Here is a 7,295-nt window from a genome sequence, read left to right as displayed (position 1 = left end):
TCAGATCCCACACATACCAAGCATTTCAATCATACACACAATATACTCGATATGTGCAAATACAACAAGGCATCACAACATGACTCTATGACACAAGTAAATATTCAATAGGCTCCGGGGAGCGAGATTTACAAACATGGGTCTTATGACCCAACATTCAGAGCATACAAAACAAAGCATAAGCGGAAGCTATCATGTCTGAGTACAGACATCTATAAATGAAAAAGGCTGAGAAGCCTGACTATCTACCAAATCCTGCCGAGGCACAAGATCGTAGCTGAGGTAACAAGCTAAACGTCGAAGACCACGCGGAAATACTAGTGAGACTGAAGTCTCTCTGCAAAAACATAAAATAGGCAAACGTGAGTACAAATGTACCCAGCAAGACTTACATCAGAACTATCTACATATGCATCATTATCAACAAAGGGATGGTGGGGTTTAACTGCAGCAAGCCAGCTTTGACTCGGTGGCTATCCTGAACTACGACTGCAAGTAACTCTTTTGAGGTGGCGCACACGAGTCCACATATTCACCATATCAATACACCACTATGGATCCGCTCTCGTCTCCCTACGAGAACGCCATCCATAGCACTCACACTTATCTTGCGCATTTTAGAGTATCCACTTTCACTTGTCTATGAACTGATATAAGCAACCCAGAAGTCCTTTTCCGCAGACACGGCTATTCGAATAGATGATGATAACCCTGCAGGGGTGTACTTCTTCATACATGTTTCCACCACTTAGCGTCTGCACACGACATGTGCTCGGCAGACTTCAAGTGAAAGCCGACGTGGGTGTAGACCACGACCTACCTAAACACTCAAGTCTCTAGTCCAGGTTTATCGCCTATTCGGGTTCCATCCATGAGGAGATCCGGCCGGAGTTTCGCTCACAGCCCCAAACGATGTGAACAGGGTTCCGTGACACCAAACGGGCGCCCGGTATACCCGGCCACGTGCCTACCGCATCACAGCCCACCCCTCCGGTCAGCGCTGTCCACGGCCTCCAGCATACTACAAACACCAGAAACTACTTGCAACTCCTGGACAGAGGACAAGGGTGAATAAGAGGTCGAGCGGGGTCATATTTCAGGGCCCAATGTATGGTAGTAGCTGAATCATGGATCACAAACACAGAACTCAGTTCCTAAGGACGGCTTAATTGAGACAACCCACCATGTACTCCTACATGGCCTCTCACCGACACCTTTTACCAAATCGTGTTCACACACTTAGCTCACACACAGTAGGACATGTTCACACACCTCTGATTCATCCCGGATGAATCAGACCTGACTCGACTCTAAGCAGTAGCAGGCATGACAAACAAGCATGAATGAGTAGGCACAACAGGGCTCAAACAACTCCTACTCATGCTAGTGGGTTTCATCTATTTACTGTGGCAATGACAGGTCATGCAAAGGATAAAGGGGTTCAGCTACCGCAGCAAGTAACAGATGAATCGATGTTGTCCTAATGCAGTAAAAGAGAGCAGGAGCGAGAGAGTAGGATTGTATCGGAATGAACAAGGGGGTTTTGCTTGCCTGGCACTTCTGAAGATAACATTGAGTCTTCATCAGTGTCAACGATCACAACGTCGGAACATCGTCTACCGGGAGGGAACAGATACCGGCAACAAAGAAGAACACAATCAATGCAATGCACAAAATGATGCATGCTATGACATGTCAATATGAATGTGTTTTGAGCTAATGCAACTAGCAACAGATTAAATGAAGTTGGTTTGAATACAAGATTCAAATTCAAACTCCATATGTGATTATTCAAATGCCATTTAATTGATTTGTGCTAAACAGCAGCCATAAGTTGTTCTAACATGCATGAAAATGGTACAAATGGATTCCTTGAATTTTTCTGATAATTTTTCATATATAAATTATTTAATTTGGAGTTACGGTTGAATTTCTATGATTTATTGAAGTTTTAGCTATTTTCTGGAATTTCCTGATTATTTTTAAATCCAGAAAATACTTATTGCGTCAGCCCCACATCACAGTGACGTCAGCAGGGTCAACTGGGCTGGTCCGGTCAAACCTGACGTGTGGGGACCACACGTCAGTGACACAGGAACTAAACAGGGTTTAGTTAATTCTTAACTAACGTAATTAGAAGGGCTGGGGCCCACAGTCAGCGGGTCAGTGGGTTAGCTAAAATTTAATTAGTACCTAAACCAAATTAGCAGGGCCTCGGGCCCACATGGCAGTGAAACAGTGGCTAAATAAATTAAAATAAACTAAACTAATTAACAGGGGGGCTGGCCCCACCTGTCATCGACCCAGGGGGGGTCAAACCCCTGGTCAGCAGGGCCTAACCTGCCGGCGGCTTGACGCCGGCGAGGCCGAGACGGCGGAGGCCTTCGGGTTTCTTGCTCCGGCGGCCAAACGCCGCGCGGAGAGGCTCTGTGGGTTCCTAGCGCTCGTGCGCATCCGGAGGAGGTGACGGAAGGACGCGGGGTGGTCAGCACTCGCCGGAGCGGAGCTTGCGGCGGCGGCCGGAGTTCGGTGGTTGCGGCTGAGAGGGCTAGAGCTCGCGGGCGAGGGAGCTGAGCAGCGCAGCGGCATCTACACAGCACACGGAAGTAGTATGCGAGCTCGGTTTGGTCGCCGGGGCTTGCTAGCGCTGGCAGTGACGAGCGCGGCGGCGAGAAGCTCTCGGTGATGGCGGGAATCGAGCTAGCGAACCAAATCCACCACGGGGTATGAGGGGAAAGGGAGAGGGGCTCACAGGGAGTCGTATGAAGAAGACGGCGAGCTCAGGGAGGCCCTGTGGACGACGAATCAGGCGGCGGCACCCGGCGGCCGTGGTCGGGGAAGAAGGGTCGCGGCGTCGTCTTGGGGTCCTCCGGCCTTGCGTGGGTCGGCGGAGAGGCGCTCGGGTTCTAGGCGGAGCTCGTGGGCTGGTCAGAGAAGCGAGGGGGCGGCGGTGGCCGCGGCAGCAGCAAGCGGCGGCGACGGTCGCTCTCGGGTGCGTGCGAGAGAAAGAATAGAGGAGGAGCTGGGGACGAGGGAGTGAGCGGGAGGGTTCCAGGGGTCGAGGCGGCACCGAGGAGAAGGCGCGAGGCGTCGTGGTGTCCAGGCGATGCAGACGAGCAGGGTGGTGGCGTGGCGAGCTCGGGCGCGTGCGCCGAGTCCCTCCTCTGCCTACTGGCGCGAGGAGGAAGGCGACAGGGAGGAGGAGGTGGGCTGGGCCTGCCAGCTAGGCCGCCAGGTAGGTTTGGGCCGGGTGGGCTGACAGGTAAGCTGAGGTAAGTTCTCTCTCTCTGCTTTTATTTACTGTTTTCTATTTTTGTTCTGTTTTATTTAATTGGCACTGAATTTTAATTCAAACAGAATTTGAAAACAGTGCCAAAACTCCCCTGGATATTTTTAAGTCACTTAATGGACTTCTCCACACATAACAAAAATATCTCAGGTCATTTGAAAATATATTCATTATATATTATGAATATAACTCCAAATTCAAATAAAATATTGATTTAAAATCAGAGCCCAATAATTCCTTAGAAATGTCCCAAAATTTTGGTTTGATTTATAACTCTTGCCAAAATTGTCAGAGCTATTTCTAGGGCATTTTGGATTTACTGATTGCAATTTTAGGGTTTCTTGCCCCTCTTTATTTAGGGTTTTGAGGCTTCCAATTTCCCTCAGTTCAAATTTCAGAATTTAAACATGATGCACACACCAGGCAGCACCAGAAGCTAGGGATGTGACAATAGTCTATGATCTACGAATATGAATAAGAAAGTTCATATAATCTACGGTCTACGATCTGCGAATACGAATAAGAAAGTTCCTATAATTGACGAACAATACCAACAACACTACATTGCAATTTGGGCATGAACTCTGGTTTAGAACATTGGCTCTTGCTATGAATCCATGTAAACAATATACGAATAAGAAAGTGCCTACAATATACGATCTAGAAATCCTAGCCATAACGCTACCAAAAAAAATGTAATAGAACACAATATGAATCACAAGCAATCTACGATCTACAAACCCTAGCCTTAACTCCCTAACCCACTTACTCCTAACTCTAAACCTAGCTCCCCTACCAATGTGTGTGGTGGCCATGACCGCGGGTGTTGGTGGCGGTCGCAACCGTTGGTGTGGGTGACGGCGGGCACTAGTAGAAAAAGGGGCTTTCGTTCGGGCCTGGCCTGCCCATTACTCCCGGTTTTTATACGAACCAGGACGAACGGGTGCATTCGTCCCGGTTCGTGAGCCCAGGTGGCCAGCCGGGGCCTCGCGGGCTTTGGTCCCGGTTCGTCTGGACCCATTTGTCCCAGTTCTTGAAACGAACCGGGACCAATGGTCCTCACTCCTGGCCCCATAACCATTGGTCCCGGTTCCAGCCACGAACTGGGACAAATGATTTGCCTATATACAGCCCATCGCCAGCCAGCAGAGCACTCCACCGTGCTATGTTTTTTGCTGCCCGGCGAGGGGAGGGCATTTGGGTGCTCTAGCTCACCTCCTATGCACATGAGGTGTTCGATGAAATGTACGAGCCACACTAGTTAATATTTCTTCTCTCAAAACTCGACCTCCGAGCTCCATTTTCCCCAAGATTTTTCTAGGTTTAGCGGTCTATCACGTCCCGTCCCCGTCTTCACCGCCGTCGATCGCCCGCGCCGATCTCGTCGCCGGCAACACCGTGGTGAGCCTCTTGTTCTTATCTTCTTTCTGAAAGAAAAAAAATTCTTACTTGAGATTGATACTTGTCTAATTTTCTTACTTTTATTATTCCTTGTTATTATATAGTGCGATGGTTCTGGTATCCGCCCCCGTCGGCCCTCGTCCTGTATATGATTCGGATGTGGTATATATTATCTTTTTATAACTATTTGGTTCATTTATTGTTTATGACAATTATATCGACCAATATGGCATAGATTTTTTTTATGTAGGAGGTGGTTGAACCGGAAATTCCAATCGACCATATTGTCGTGAGGTTAAATTTAGTCGAAGAAGAAAATAATTACTTGAAGGAAAAAGTAAAAAAATTGAGGAGGAGAAGATGATATTGGAGTTGCATGTTGCGGATGTCGTCGATGATCACAAGATCAAGATGGATGCAATGCGGTTGAAGATTAGAAAGATTAGAAAATATTCCATTCATACCGAGGCTTGGTATCATTATGCCGTTGGATCAATTGTTACCTTAGTTGTGATTATGATCGCATTTGTTGTTGCATTGAAAGATTTACATAGTTTCAATGTATGGTTTAACTAGATGCTCTAGAGAGCTATATGTTGTTCAATTTGAACTATGTATGTACTTTGGTTTTAATGTGATGATGAACTACTATTAATTTGGTCACTTATCTATCCATGTTCATTTGTAGTGCTTTTTGATTTCAGGGTCTTATAGCTGAAAAAGATCAGTAAATGCATAAAAAATAACAAATGGAGTTAGAAAGGGTTGAAAATTGATGATGTGGCTTTGAATGGTGCATTTTGAACATAGAAAAACTATGGAGTTCAAATAAGTTCAAAAAAGTGAAATCCTTTTGTAATAGACGAGTTTCCGTATGAAACCCTGATACTTCGAAAGAGATTGTCCGTTTTGTACACGAAGTGCATCCAGTTTTTGCCGTAAGCCTCTCTACTTTCTTGCACATGCTATGTGGGTGAAATGATGATACCATGCCAACTTTTAACCTTTTCAGAGTTCATTTGAAGTGCTTTTCAATTTCAGGGTCTTATAGCTAAAAAAATCAGTAAATGTATGAAAAATAACAAATGAAGTCAGAAAGGGTTAAAAATTGATGATGTGGCTTTGAATGATGCATTTTGAACGTATAAAAACTATGGAGTTCAACTAAGTTCAAAAAAATGAAATCCTTTTGTAACAGACGAGTTTCCGTTTGAAACCCTCATACTTCGAAAGAGATTGTCCATTTTGTACACGAAGTGCATCCAGTTTTTGCCGTAAGCCTCTCTACTTTCTTGCACATGCTATGTGGGTGAAATGATGATACCATGCAAACTTTTAACCTTTTCAGAGTTCATTTGAAGTGCTTTTCAATTTCAGGGTCTTATAGCTGAAAAAAATCAGTAAATGCATGAAAAATAACAAATGAAGTCAGAAAGGGTTGAAAATTGATGATGTGGCTTCGAATGGTGCATTTTGAAACATTATAAGTAGAAAAAAATAAAATAAACTTTAATAAAATATATAAGTAGAAACAAAATAAAATAAACTGTAATAACATTTATGAAACTAAAATTAACAAAGTATTTTCTGTTCAAAACATTATAAGCAACCTCTAGTATTATTGAAACTAAAATTATATAAAATTAATGCAACTAAAATTATCGAAGTATTTTCTATTCAAAATCATGAAAAGCAAAAAGAATTTTCATAAAGAACTTTTTTTGTTAGAAACTTTAATAGCAAAAAGAATTATCATAAAATAAAATAAATAAGTAATTAGAAACAAAATAAAATAAAATAAAATAAGTTTTTTGGTTATAAGTAGAAACAAAACAAAATAAATAAAGAAAAGAAGAAAACAAAAAAAAACAGTCAAAAAATAAAAAATATGCCACCTACTGGGCTGCCACGGCCTGAATACGACTAGAAACCCATCGACGGGCCAGGATTCAGGCCCGCAGAAGGCCCAGTAGGCCCATCAGGCATAGCAGTGACATTTAGGTCCGTAAGCCTGCAATAGAGAGGAGCTCGAGAGGGGTGCGTCAGTGGGGCTTATAAACCACTGCACGCCCCTCTCAACTAGCGAGGTGGGACTAAACTTTCAACGCGGGCGCAGCAGCACAGGACCTTTGGTCCCGGTTGGTAGCTCCAACCGGTACTAAAGGTATGAATTGGTACCGGGTCGTGGCACCAACCGGTACGAATGCTCACCCTTTAGTCCCGGTTGGTGCCACCAACCGGAACCAAAGGCCGCCGCTTCCCTTCCTTTGGCCTGCCGAAAACTGACCTTTGGTCACGGTTGATGGCACCAACCGGGACTAAAGGGGTGCATTGGTCCCGGTTGGTGCCACGAACCGGGACCAATGCTCTTGGTATATAAGCAGGACTTGTGAAAATTTCACTTCTCATCTCGCAGTTGCCGCCCCGACGACGCCGACGACATCGACGCCGCCAGGCTGCCGCCCCTGCCCCGACCTCGCCGCCCCTGACCAGACCTCGCCGCCGTCTCCCTCGTCGCCGTCGCCCCTGCCCCGGCCTCGCCGTACCCGGCCCCGACCTCGTTGCCGTCGCCCCTGCCCCGACCTCGTCGCCGTCGCCCCTGCCC

Source organism: Triticum dicoccoides, chromosome 7A (assembly GCF_002162155.2).
Source record: "Triticum dicoccoides isolate Atlit2015 ecotype Zavitan chromosome 7A, WEW_v2.0, whole genome shotgun sequence".
Classification (NCBI taxonomy): Eukaryota; Viridiplantae; Streptophyta; class Magnoliopsida; order Poales; family Poaceae; genus Triticum; species Triticum dicoccoides.
The sequence above is the reverse complement of the archived record's forward strand: the minus strand, read 5'-3'. Positions refer to the sequence as shown.